Consider the following 14,885-nt stretch of genomic DNA (forward strand, 5'->3'; position numbering starts at 1 on the left):
CCGCCTGTGGGTGCAACACTAGCACATTTCATGCATACAGAGGTTGACATGTAAATTGCTGTTTGCTATCCCTGTCAGTTTATTCACATCTAAACATTTTCATCTGAACACAAGAAAGATGGCAAAATGTACTGTGTTGGTGATTGTGAGTTTGCAAGCTGTCAGGATTGTGAAACATCATTATAACAATATTTGATGAGACAAAAAATATAAACATAAGTTCTCAATTCAAAATATGAACTGAGTCCATTTTTGCTTTTGTCTATGTTTTTTCCTGAAATATGCAAATTTTATGATTTCAGAAACCATCATTTCTTGTAAAACCTGGCTTCTTTGTTTTTAGTCACTCATAAATTGTATCCTGTGTCAGATTCAAACACTGACCATTGTCAGTACAATAGTTCAGTGTTTGTTTAATGCTTTCTAAGTGTCAATTTTAAGTCACTTGGATATATCAAAGTAAAAAAAACAAACCCTGTAATTTATAACTGATTTTCAGTTAAGATTTTTCTGAAATGTATGTGCATTATTCACACACACGCACACATGCACACATTTGCGGCATGAATACTTGCGTGCATTTAAGGGTCAAGAGGGGCTCACTGGCGGCTGTTTATGCAGAAAATGTGAGGAAACAGTGACTATGAGAACCTGAGTCGTGACTACTCTGGATTTCTTGTCTTTTTCAGTCACCAAGGAGCAAAGCATTTCAGCAGATCGAGTTGTGCAGCAGCTGTAAAAATAGGATGAGAGGGAAAGTATGATTCATGTGGTGGAGGATAGGCTTGCTCCAGTTTACACATACTGTTTTGCTGCACCATGAAGAGGATCCCAGTGATGTGCCCATGTCTAAACTTATCAGTCAGCTTCCACATTGAGTCAGAAAGATGGAGTGTAGGAAAGACCAGTCTGATAAGCAACAACTGTGGCTGAAGACATGATGACACAATTGCAGTTCCAGCTTTTGTTTTTTCATGAGAAACACCCTCATAAAATGTTTTGCTTATAGCAATGTGTTTAACATTAGCAGAAAACTAACTTGTATCTGGATAATTTCTTAAGCTTCTGCTTTGAGGCTGCTGCACCAAGCTGTCAGAAAGACTTTTGTGTTTTTAGTATGATTTGTGTGTCTGGTCTAGCATTGTCTTGTATACTTGGAATAAATGATACTCATGATACACTTTGATAGCTAAAGGCTCTGCCTCCCATTCTACTGTAGACCACAAGCAGACCTGGACTCTGAGAGCGAAGTGCTCTGTTGGGATGATAAAGCACTATGAGGTCTTTAAGATATGATGGAGCCTTGATATTAAAGGCTTTATATGTTAGGAAAAAGGATTTTAAATTCTGTTATGGATTTTACAGGGAGCCAGTGGGGAGAAGCTACTATGGGAGAGATATGATCTCTCTTGCTAGTTCCTGTCAGTACTCTGGCTGCAGCATTTTGGATTAACTGGAGGCTTTTTAAGGATTTACTAGGACATCCTGATAGTAAAGAGATACAGTAGTTCAGCCTGGAAGTAATCAATGTATGGACCAGTTTTTCAGCATCACTTTGAGACAGGATGTTCCTGATTTTGTTGATATTGTGCAAGTGAAAGAAGGCAGTTCTAGAGACTTGGTTTATGTGTGATTTAAAGGACATATCCTGGTCAAAAATGACTCCAAGGTTCCTCACAGTAGTACTGGAGGCTAGAGTAACTAGATGGTTAGATAACATATTTCTAACATTTTCAGGCCCAAGTACAATAACTTCAGTTTTGTCAGTGTGTAGAAGTAAGAAATTACAGGTCATCCAGGCCATTGTCTTTAAGACATGCTTGAAGTTTGACCAATTGATCTGATTCATCTGGGCTCATAGTTAAATATAACTGAGTATCATCTGCATGGCAATGAAAATTTTCCCTAAAAGGAGCATGCAAAAAGTGAAGAGTATTGGACCTAACACAGAGCCTTGTGGCACGCCATGACTAACTTCAGTCTCATAATTAATATGAACAAATTGAAATCTTTCTGATAAATAAGATTTGAACCAACTTAGCGCAGTTCCTTTAATCCCAATAACATGTTCAAGTCTCTGCAGTAAGATGCTGTGATCAATGGTGTCAAAAGCAGCACTGAGATCTAAGAGGACAAGTATGGAGACAAGTCCTTTGTCCGAGGCTAGGAGAAGATCATTGGTGACTTTCACCAATGCGGTTTCTGTACTATGATGGACTCTAAATCCTGACTGAAAATCCTCAAACAAATCATTCTTGTGCACGTGGTCACATAACTGCTTTGCAACAGCTTTTTCAAGGATTTTAGAAATAAAGGGGAGATTGGATATTATTATATAATTACCTAGGACACCTGGGTCAAGAGTAGGCTTTTTGAGTAGAGGTTTAATTACTGCAAATTTAAAAGCCTGTGGAACATAACCTGTTAATAGAGAGAGCTTAATCAGATCTAGTATGGATGTGTTGATTAGGGGAAAGACATCTTTGAGCAGCCTGGTCGGGATGGGGTCCAGGAGACATGTTGATGATTTAGATGAAGCAATTGTTGAGGTCAACTCAAAGAGATCTATAGGGGAGAAGTAGTCCAAGTATAAATGAGGTCTTACAGATGTTTCTAAAACCATTGTAGTAGATGGCACATCTGCGAGAGCTGTGGGAGTGGTCCGACCAATTTTTTCTCTAATAGTTGTGATTTTATTTGTAAAGAAGCTCATGAAGTCATTGCTGCTGAAATTGTTGAGGTAAACTCAGAGAGGTCTATGGGAGAGAAGCAGTCTAAATATGAATGAGGTCTTACAGCTGTTTCTAAAGGCATTGTACTTGATGATCTGTGAGAGTCTTGGAAAGGATTTGATTAATTTTTTATTTGTAAAGAAGCTTATAAAATCATTACTACTGAGATTGTTAGGGAATAATAAGCTCAACAGCACTGTGGCTCTTTGTCAGCCTGGCTACAGTACTGAAAAGAAACCTGGGGTTTTTCCTATTTTCCTCTATCAATGATAAAAAATATGTGGTTCTGGCACTATGAAGGGCTTTTTTTTTTAGATGTTATTCAACTATCTTTCCAGGCTAGGAAAAACTCTTCTGACTTAGTGGAACGCCACCTCCTTTCCAGTTTTTGTGATGCCTGCTTTAGGGAGCAGAGCTGAGAGCTGTACCACAGTGCTAGTCTCCTCTGTTTCACTATCTTCTTTTTCAGAGGGTCAGCAGTATCCCTCTGCAGGGAGGCTGCAGCACTATGGACAAGACTATCGACTTGTGTGGGAGTGAAGTAAATCACTAGAGTAAATAATGATGGAATTATTTCCCTAAATTTTGTAACAGCATTGTCAGATAGACATCTGCTGTAGTGGAATTGTTTCCCACATACTGCATAATCCATTCAGGTAAATTCAAAAGTTATTAGAAAGTGGTCAGAGAGAAACTATTAAGTATTCAGTTTTGATGCCATATGTCAAAACAAGATCAAGGGTGTGATTAAAACAGTGAGTGGGTTTATTTACAGTTTGAGAGAAGCCAGTTGAGTCTAATAATAAATTAAATGCACTGTTGAGGCTGCCATTGTCAACATCTACATGAATATTAACTATGATTATTTTATCTGTACTAAGCACTAAAGCAGACAAAGTCTGAGAATTCACTTAAAAACTCTGAATAAGGAGCAGGTGGATGGTATACAATAACAAATAGAGCTTGCTTTTGAGTTTTCCAGTTGTTATCTTTGTCAATTTCACGTAAATATTTTATGGAGTGCTCCTGAACCAGGATATTTTCCATAGGACATGGGTCCAAAGTACACAGCATTCTCTCTGGGTCGCTCTTTGGCTTGGCCCAGCCACCCACCTCACACACACTCATGGGAAGCCAGAGAATTTGGGCATGTTTCTGCACAGAAGCCACTTTCTCTGTCTGGGGCTCCTACACTGGTCTCCAGTGAGTCCTGAGAGGGTTTGAGGGGAACAACGTGAGCTCTGCCAGGGGCTTTGGTTTGTTACTCCACATCGAGTCAGCTGGATCAGTACTGGTTCTGTTCTAGCCACCCTGGGTCAGTGCAACACACTGTCTGTGGCTGAGCTGCAGCAGTATGAATGGCCTCTTGCAGTGGACGTACAGAGCGTCATTCTTCTCACCCTCATCTGAGGCTGACATCTGAGGGGGAAGCCCACTGAGCCAGCAGGCTGAATGTTTTTCTATCCCCTGGTAGAAATGAACGTATCGGGTGCTGTTTTAATGCACTGAAAGTAGAAAAGCAAGGCAGTGTCCAGTGACTGAAGGTAGAAATGACAAGGACAGTAGTAGTTTATCCCCCCCACCTCCCCACTGTTGCCAGGTCATAATGGGACAAAGTGAGCATTCCAGGAGTAGCAGCATGACTTCAACACCTAAACCCACCTGCTCTTTTCCCCCTGAGACAAAGTTTTATTTTAATATCCTGCACCCATACTCCTCTGCACCTCTAACACACTAATGCTGTGGGTCCACATGAAATCATAAGCCCTGTTTACCCATGAAGCATCTCTGTAACTCTTCACTTAGTTCAAACTTGTCCGGTTGTCTCTGACCACAGGTGCAGCCATGCCAGACAGACAGATATTGTACAAATACTTGACACCAACATGTTTCACCTTCCTGGTCTGGGTGCATCACTGACACGACTCATTTGTCAAGCACCACTGAGAAAAGTGGTCAGTTGCTCTCAATGCCCTTGAGAAGGAAATATTTGGGTATTTTAAAATAAAGCTATCCTGAGGTTGGAAGGGGAGATGCAGGGAGGCGCACTGGGGAGAGGATGAATAGGGTCCTGTGCTCAGCCCCTGGATGGACTGAACCCCTCTGTTTGCACTTTTGGCCTTGGCACACAGAGCCACCTGTGAGGAGTGGGTCGGAAGCAGGAAGTGGTCCTGTAAGACGATCTGCAGATGCAGCACAGAGCCCCTTTTCAATAGAAGACCCCTCGGTTCTGTCCTGCACAGCGACACATCAGGTCGCCGTCCTGCTGCAGCTGCAGCAAGACACGGGCCTCGACCCATATGGGACCAGTGGGCAGAGGGAGGAGGAGAGATGAGAAGAAGAGATAGGAAAGGGATCAGAAAGCAGGGGAACAAAAATTTGGAATGATGCACAATCAGGATGGAGTGCAAGGGACAATGACAGTATGGGCTTCTGCTACTCTAGTCACTGATCACATAGAAAAGATATTTACCAGAGCACTGCCCAGGTCTCTGCCAAAATTTGACATGGCTGGACCATGTTCTAAACTATTACATGCATCCATGAAATCTTCTATTATTGCAAGCAAGAAAAAATGTAAATGATAATGTTGTTACCTTATAGAGAAAGAGAGAAAAGAGAAAGCTATATGTGTACAACAAGTTAATTTTTCCACTGCACATATTGGAGGAACCTGTTGACTTCTACCTGACTGTTTTGGATGTGAAGTAGATTGGCAGGCAACGACAGAGCAGGAAACTTTCTCCTCTCTGCTTGACTTCCTTTCCTTTTCATCATACCTACCCACCTTCCCCCACCCACCCACACACATACACACACACACACACACACACACACACACACACACGCACGCACACATTTATAGATAGTTTTTGCAGCTGAAAATAAAACGGGCTTCACTCAAAAAGGTGGCCTATTGACAAAACACTTGAACACTGAATGCTGAGCAGGAATTCAAAGCACTCCAACTAGCCCATCACATTCTCCTTCATTCTGCTTTAATTGCCATGGCTGCTTCCAGACAATCACCACTGAGTGGCACTGAGCAGGATGCACACAACCTTGTTTCCAGCATTACTAGATAAAAAGAAATAGTAAAGGAGCAAGTTAAAATGTGTTCAAGTTAAATGGTAGCTCAGCTGAGCTTTATCCAGTATGGATGAGGCTTTTGATCAAACAGGATTTATTGTTATTGTTTCTAAGCACCACTTTAGGTGAACTATGCAGCTGAAATGTATCAGGACCCCAAAATAGAAACTATTATTTAATGATGTTTGTTTGGGCAGGAGGGCAGCTTCTGTTTGTGTGTGTGTGTGTGTGTGTGTGTGTGTGTGTGTGAGTGTGCATCAGGGTCTTCATTTATAATTTGACTGTATTCTTGTACTATAGACTGTACTACTGAAGCAGAGTTTGTGGTTTGTATTATTTTGACACAGATTAGAGTGTGATGAAGTGACCTGGTCAAATCTGGAAAATCGTTTAGATCCAATTAGCCTTTGAAGGATTGCTGAGGCTGGAGAGAGCTTCGAGAACTTAGACACAAGGAACATAGACATAAACAGAATCCAGCTCACTGTCCCACTACAATGCTAATAAAGCCAAAAAGAAGAAAATCATGGTTTATTTCCATCGAAGTCTGCTGCTTTGTGACTATGTATTTTTGAATACCAAGATACGCGTTGACATAGGCTACTTAGGAAAGCCTGAGTCGTAATTAGGTCATTTGGACATTTCCTTGGACTATTTAAAGAGAGACAGGCAGGATGAATTTGGAAATGCTGGTACTGACTCACGCACGCTGTGCCTGGAATTCCCTCTTTACCACTGGCCAGGGTACTGCTGATGTTGGCACTGGTACAAATTGGGCTGAAGAATAAAGAAGGGAGAGAAAAAAGTTAGTCAACTTTTTTTTCTCTGTTATCCTTAACACCTGTCTCTTAATACAATCTGGATTAGTGCCCCAAACACTTATTTCCAAATAACCTCAGCTAATGATCTTATTCTTTGAGCTCACAGTGGTGCTTCTTGCATTAAACTGACTGACAACCATTGCGCTTCCTTACCAGTGTTCATCCTAAGTCCTCTAAAAATATTTTTGTTTCTTTCCAACATTATTAAATCCTACCTGCCCCTCAGTTCCTGTGACATAATGCCAAACTGAAGAGATGTGCTTTCATGTGGGTGTGTGTTTGAGGAAGAAAGAAAGTAAAAAGAAAAGCTGCAAGAAAAAAGAATGAAGGATATAAGAAATCTACGATTTGACATGGTGAAAGTTCTTTTATCCGCCCACCCCCAGGTATTTATCTCTGAGTTTTGTCTCTTAACATACATCACCTATTACCTGGTGCCAAGTCAACAGGAAATGATTCACTTCCTGTCACAAATCTGCTCACCCTTTGATTTAAGGTTTTGTGCACCTGTATGTGACTCCAGTGAGACAGCCTTAAAGTTAACTTAAACTCTTTGATTCATCTACTGGAGCTTAGAAAAGTAACATTATACCACTAGGCTATAAAAGCCCCCCACCAAACTGCTTACAGTCACACAATGTACACTATAGTGAAATTATACATGAAGGCACTTGCTTGTAGGGTGATGCATATACACTATATACAATTATACCCAACTGAGTGTGCAGATGAACTCACGCATTCATAGTATTTGTGTAAAACCTGAAACGCTCTCCTCCTTTCCTAATTGTTAAATTGAACTTAAACCAAAGGTTCATTCACAAATAGGGCTTTTGTAAGTCTGCTGGCTGTAGTCTGTAGTTTCACAGGGAAACTGTATTTCATGAGAATTAGCTTGTTTCATTTGGCATTTATGTAGCCTACTTTCCCAAGGTCTAAGGAAAACCCCCTTTCACAGTCACATGTTGGAACTTGACTCTCTCCCCCCTTGTCTTAAGATGTGCAAAGAAACCTCCCTGTATGTCTCACCACAAAGGTCCAGCATAAAGGTAAAAGTTCATGCGAGTGGCCTGCAGTTACACTGGGGCCAAACAAACTTTCCCTGTGATGGATATTGGCCACACCCAACCTGTCTGACTGAGTCACACTTCAAAATAATTCTTCCAAAAAGTCATACCAGAGGCTAATATTCTATCACTCTTCCTCCATATTTGTCATAAAAACAACATTCATCCCAAAATGATAGTGTGGACGCAAATCTGTCTTAAAGTACTCAGAGCTGCAACTGTGTAGATGCGAAGCAAATAAAGCCATACTTTATTAAACTTTATGTGATCTGTACTGCACTTGTAACCTAATTGTTTATTTCACAAGAACACATGAAATCCTTCAAATTCCAGATGCTGGTAGGGATTGCAGGCAGTTTTTTTGCAGAGGAATATGGAATTTCCAGACTGTTCAAAACATTATCCTTTTCTCTGAAGCACCAACGTTACACTGCTAAAGTAATTATGGCACTTTTGTGACACTGCACACATAGTTTTGCTGCATAAATAGGAGTGTGTTTATTGCTGAGTAAATGTTTTGCAATTTATGCAGCTTGTGTCAAAATATGTGGGGTTAATGATACAATTGTCTGCAGGCCTGCCTGCCCGTGCATACTTGTCTTAGGTGAGTTTTCCCATTGATTCATGAGATTGAGGGCGACAGGTCAGTAAGAAAAGGTCGAGTCTCTTGAGGCTATTGACACTCATGGTTTTAAGGCTGTTTTTATACAGACAACACACACAACACAAAAGGTTGCATTTGTGGTGGTGTGTTGTTTCAAGTATCAGTGAGATGATGAAGTATAATCTGGGAAGTCTACTTGGAGAAATGAATTTATATTTTTAAAGGCTTATTACATGTCAAAACACAGGACAGTGGTTTGTATTGCTCACAAACAGGATTTTCCAACTCTAGGAAGTTATCACAGTGGTAACGGTTTAATCTTTGTTGTGACATAGTAATCTACCAGGATTGTGCGATTGGCCAACACAGCACCTTATCACATGGCATTGTATTGCGCTGCAGAAAAAGTTGATTTGGATTCAACTGTTTTACCGTACGATGCTGTGCACAGCCCTTCCTCGATGTCCCCTGCATCAGCACACTTCTCCCATTCAAATGAATGAGAATGGCTGCGTTGTTTTATGTAGAGTGAAAGTGTGTCTGAGCATGGCCTGAGTCTGCCTATGCAGGCCCAGTCTTGTCTCTGGAGTTTCACCTACAGGATAGTGGGCCCACACTCCTCTCAATGCCACTGGGTTCCTTGTGGTTGAGGATATATATAAATACTGTATTATGAGCCAAACCTCTCCATCCTCTGTATATGTTTCTAAATTTGCATTTATCAAACACAAAAACTACTGATCACTCATAGACATTACTGAATGGCTGAAAAAACTGTGCAACTGCAAAAAATATATTTATATTAGATATAATATTCATCCTAGCTACAAGCTATTGATGTTTTTATGTGTGAGTGTGCATGAGCTGCTTGGAGATGAGAGCGGGAGAGAAACTTAGAATAACATTTGTGCAGAAAAATAACATCTGCAGAAAGAAGAAACTTCATCCATACTGTGTTTTCATACAGCTGTTTGTCGTGTTTGCACTCTGCCTTTCAATACTGCAAACAAATGATTAAATGAGGTTTTCTTGTTATCTGATATTGTACAGCTGAACAGCCATAGTTGAATGATAAGACTGTGAAATAGGTTACTGGGCTTTGTTGTTGGTTTTTGCTGGGTCAGTTGTAGCAGAACGCGTTGATATCAAGGAGGCCATATTTCATCCTTCACCTTTTGCTCATGTGGGGAGGCACCCGTCCACTACATCCAGGTTCAATATTTTTCAACCATTGACACCATCTTAAAATGGTGCTGTCCCCGGTTACCTTTTAACTAACATTTCATCACTGAGGGTTAAGGATGTTTCTTAAGGTGTGGGGCTTGGTAAAGAAAATATTGTTTGTGTTTCTCTTTAGTGTAAAATGTCTCTTGGTTAAATAATAAACCTATAAAATACTAGACCTTCAGACATAATTGCAATAATTAAGTTTGAGGTTACAGAGGACAATCATTAATGAATTCTTGTCCTAGTCCATATCAAAGTTTCATTTACATTTATTAGAACTTTGCTAAATTTTGAGAAGCAACTACATACTTTGGCCCAAGCAGAAGGAAAATATTGATACGCTGAACAAAGGAATGCATGTGGAATGTAGCCCCAAAGAAGGATTTTATCCATTAAGGATAAGGTTATCACATTTATGATTGGGAGACAGGAAATTTTGTCTAGTTCGCCCTTTTGCTAATATCCTGTTTTACTCATGTTTTACAGTCTTGTCACCTACTTTACCTGTTTTTTGCACAGCCATGCAAGTAATATTCCATAGATATGGAGAAATGGGGGCAATTGTGTCAAATAGAGGAAAAAAAAACCTTTGAAAACTCTAAAACAAAGATTCCATCATGTTTGGGGAATGCTGTGGTTAGCAATATGGAAACAGAGTGAGTCCACAATCCAGTGTTTAGGAGAATAAATAAATAAATAAATAAAAGAAAAACCTCATCTGAGAAAGAGGAAAAGCGTAGGAGGGGTTGGGAGTCTCTGGAATTACACGGCACACACACGCATGCATGCGTATGGACACATACTGAGACACACAGACAAACACACACACACTTCTTCCATCTTCCCCACTGTGCAGCTAACCACATTGGGTTAAGGGTGGGGCTAGGGGTGGTGGAGGTAGGGCGGCACAAGTATAACAAGCCTCCTTCAGTTCTGTGCTCACTGTTTCCTTTGAAGTGCAGATGTGGGTTTCTCTGGCATATCTTTCAAACATTCTGAAGGCTTCTGACAAAACACCAGCTTGGAGGAAGACAGATGACTTACTAATTATTTTTTTAAAACATAAATTGAAAAATTAAGTTTGTGAACTGCTAACAAACCACTGTTGTTCACACATCGACATCCAGAGCTTCTGTACATAGCTGTGAAAGCACGCTGGGCTCTCTTCACATTGATGACATATCCCTTCTCCTGGTCTGCAGATGAATGGGCAGAAAGATCTTAAAGGCAAATTGCTTGCATAATGGATGTTTCCAAAAATACAGCAGAGTAGGCAGGCACTCTGACCAAGGTTTTGGCGGCATGCCCCAGAAAGGGCCCTGAGCCAATCATTTTCACTGAGTATTCTCTTTGCTGAATTAGTCGTGCTGGGAGAGGTGCAAGGAGAGCAGTCAGATAGCTTTTATTCTGCTCCCCAGTACATTGCTCCATTTACACAGGCTACTGGACATGCCAAATATCCACCACCCCCTCCCCTTCACTTCCTGACACTCATCCTTTTGTATGATTTTTCCCACTCTTTAATGGCCTTTCCAAGCTTATTTTTCCTTCTCCTCTGCTCTTCTCCATCTCTGATCTCATCACCCTTCTTCATCTGTCTTCTCTGCCTCAGTGGTCTTTGAGGCTACTGTGTGTTGATATTTTAGCGAGCAAGCATCTGGAAAAGCTGTACAAGTTGAGAAATTCCTGCTAATGCCAGTTATTGATTTACATGATTATAAAAGGCACGATTGTTTGTAGAAGTGGATTACTTGACCGGCAGCTGCCCTTCTTTTTGATCTAATAATGCTTTGTGTATCTGGATTGTCATTGTCTTTGGTATCTAACAGTTTTGTGTGGTATTGTGTGCGAATGTTAGCTTGCTGCTCTGTTCCAATTACCTGTCTTAGTAACGGTCAGTTATTTTTTATTTTATTTTTTATTTTTTTACCACCTTTGAATGTTCTACTGTTACAGAACATACATGAACAGAAGAACTGAGCCTGTAGCCCTTTACGTTCACTGACTGCCTTATTGGGGTCTTTGGCTTCTTGCAAACTAGAAATTGCCACAGCAGTTATGGACTTATGGAACTGATGTGATGAGTTGACAGAGATTTTCAGTGTACCAGTGTATTTTTACTCAAACCAACACCACATACGTCCTGCACCAAAATGACAGGAAAAAGAGTTTCAGGAAACTGAGTTTTCATTCGCGCACCTTTTGCCCACTCCCTCATCGCTGAGAGAAATCATGGCCTTTCAGAAGTAAGGAAAAAAGCTTAGGTTTTTTTTTTCAGTTTTGTTCTAATTATGTACTTTCACACACAAAAACACACATGCCCCTTTACCACAAACGTGCTCAGCGGTCTTCAGTATCAGGGTGGTGTTGTGGTGAAGCCATATGGGGCACCACTGTTTGAGAAACTTGGTAATTTGACAGGAGGCCTAACAAACACTCACAGACTTATCTGACTTGTAAAATGCCAAAATGGCAGACTGGTATATGTAAAGTCTGCATGTGAAGTAGACTCATTCTGTCTTTTTGGAGGAGACTGGTGCAAACAAAGAGTTCCTGAGCTGTGCAGGGCTGGAGGGGAAGTGGACAAGAGATTTGTTAAAATACAAATGACGCTATTTCTTTACTCTTTGTAAACTAACAGTTCGGGCGTTGGTGCTACTTCTGTAAGGCCCCTGTGATCCTCATACTGCCCTTTTTGTTGCTGGAAGCATTCATCTCAACCCCAAACCTCAACTCCTGGGTTGGGCAAATATAATTGAGGCTATGATATATGACTGTGACTGTTGACTCTGCAGAGCTGGATCAAGCATTGCCTGGTGGAAATGCTGGCAGACCCATTCATACAAGTTTTCCTAACCGGTGGCAGAGATAGCTGCAGACACTCTGGCTTTTAGATTCTGTGGAGCTGTAGAGTGGATGTGATTTTTCACAACCAGACCTAAACCCAGCCAGGGTTCAGCCTCAAGCCTCCTTCTCAACCTGCTAAATACCTCTGGGAATTTTACCAGAGGATGAGACAAGGAAGCACATGGCAGAGAGCAGGAGTTGAAGTGATTGTCATATTTCACTATTCCATTTGTCATATGGTATCTGGACACTCCGGCTATTGGTCTGTCGAAGTATACTTAACCTTCAAGAGACAATACTGTAGGCCAAGCTGTCTTGTTTTATTTCTGCACCTCTCTATCCCTATGAGAAGACCTTGGCGTTATAGACTGAATATATTTACCCTTTGGGACTGCATGTTAACAAAAGGAGGCCCCAGAGCCTCTTCACTTCACTCCTCTGGAGCTATGGGTCCTCATTTATACTGTTAAGAAGTCAACACACCATGCATTTTCTAGACTTAAACTATTAATTTGCTAGTGAGACACTGTCCTTTAGAAATGCTGTCCGGTTAATTGTATAAATGATTACATTTATGTTTCATCATGATTGTGTGTAGCTTGGTTATTTTGCCAGGGTTCACAAAGAATTCTTTTGTGTGCAGTCTGTCATCATCTTCCTGATATTCAGAGTTAATATTATGTCAAACAGTCTTATCATAACCTCAACACTTGGATAACCAAATAGGATCCCAGTAAAAGGGATTCATGTTTAAATTCAAGCTGCAATAGTGCTGATCATTTGAATGAAGTTAGGTGTGTTGCACAATAAATCAATGTGTACCAATTCTGTGTATGCGTTTACAACAGAGCTAACAGCACTTAGCTGAAATATTTTTGTATATAATGGTGACTGACTCAACCAGTTTCAACTTTTTATCCTGAAAAGCCTTTTGGTTCATTTGACCATATGTTTTGGATTGTTATCCTGCTTAATGATATCCACTTATTTCATATCACTGATTGTGAAGTAACAGAGGTTTTTATATAACTAAATCAATGCATTAAGCCAAGTAATACAGGGTAAATTCCTGGAATAATAGCTTGTCATTTCGGAATTTAGGATCAAAACATAATCAGGTGCTGATTTTAAAATGACGCCAAGAGTCTCCTGAGAAATCGGTGAGGATGGTGCTGTGCTGCACTGTATCATGCAGTATTTGTGTGTTGACAGCCTGCTTGGCAGTCACATCCATCCCAGTGCAATAGCGCTCACATGCCACATTTTCCTACAGTCATACTGAAATTTCACTGGACAGATTTCACTCACTACTCCCAGGTTAAAACCCTCCCTAAGGAAACTGCAGGAGCACCCTTAAAGAAATGTGTTTTGCTCCAAGATGTTTCAACATGACAGATGGTAGTCAAAACAAAGGTTTAACCCAAATCCTCCAACTAAATGGTGGTCTTTTCCACCACAGGCCAACCCCCAAACAATGACATTAGCCAGGTAAACTGACCAGAATGTGGGATGGATGTTTGGTTACCAAGCCTACAAATTATATTTTGGTGCTAACTCCAAGTGTCATTCTGTCTGGCCTCAAAAGAAGCAGGAGCAGTGGATGGCCAAAGTAAACCGGAGCCTGAGATGTAGTGTCTGGGAATCCTGAGGAAAGGCAATAAACGTCAGTGTGCCCATAGTTCTCACTAATGACCGACTGACTAATCCCTGATATTCCTCCATGATCTAAACCTGCAGCTCTCTGCAGCAATAGAATACTGTGGCATTGTGTAAGGAGCCAGTAATACATCTGCTGGCAGTGATTTTTGCATCCATATATTGTATTTTCTCATTTCTCAATACTGTAGTGAGCGTCATCATTTCAAGACCAAACTAGGTTCTTTGCATGTTTATACAGACTGTGACACTTGCCATCAGTTTACTGTACACCTTTAAAGCCAAAGTCCAACACTTTGATTAAGCTGTATTAATTTGTTTGAAGTGTATTTTTTATTGTTGTCAAGAACAAAGAATTCAAGTCTTAGCAGTGTCCTCGACAGTTGGAGTAAAAGTTTGGCATTATTCTGAAAATGTCCTTATTGATTACACTGGTTCCTTGTGTAATGACAGCATTGCTGAGTAATGTTGCACTGGTGCTCTCTGCTGGCAGAAACTGGGAATATAGTCATTTTACTTAATTTTTCACATGAAAGTGGATGTTTGACTGTGACATCACCAGCCTGATTAATGTACCTGTTCTATGAGCTGGCACACCTGGTATTTATTAGTTGCCATTGCTTCATTCTTGCCTGCTCCTGAAGATGGTTTTAAAATAAAACCGAAAGCTTAAGAAAACTGTCACCATGCCTTTGTCCTTTTTTTGGAATAACTTTACTTTTATGCTGTATGTGTTGAACATTAATGGATCTCCTGGATGTTTGAATGTTTATTTAAAATGCATGTTATAAACTAATTGTGTAAGAACATATCTTTTAATAACTTTACCTGTGTTGTAGAC

The 14,885-nt window shown here is 40.5% G+C and overlaps 1 protein-coding gene across 6 annotated transcripts in view; it reads left to right on the top strand.

Annotated features, from left to right (window-relative positions):
* Positions 1-14,885, top strand: part of znf469 (zinc finger protein 469) — a 195,997-nt gene that overhangs the window by 168,328 nt on the left and 12,784 nt on the right. The window lies entirely within an intron of this gene.

The sequence above is a fragment of the Monopterus albus genome, unplaced genomic scaffold, assembly GCF_001952655.1.
Source record: "Monopterus albus unplaced genomic scaffold, M_albus_1.0 scaffold207.1, whole genome shotgun sequence".
NCBI lineage: Eukaryota > Metazoa > Chordata > Actinopteri > Synbranchiformes > Synbranchidae > Monopterus > Monopterus albus.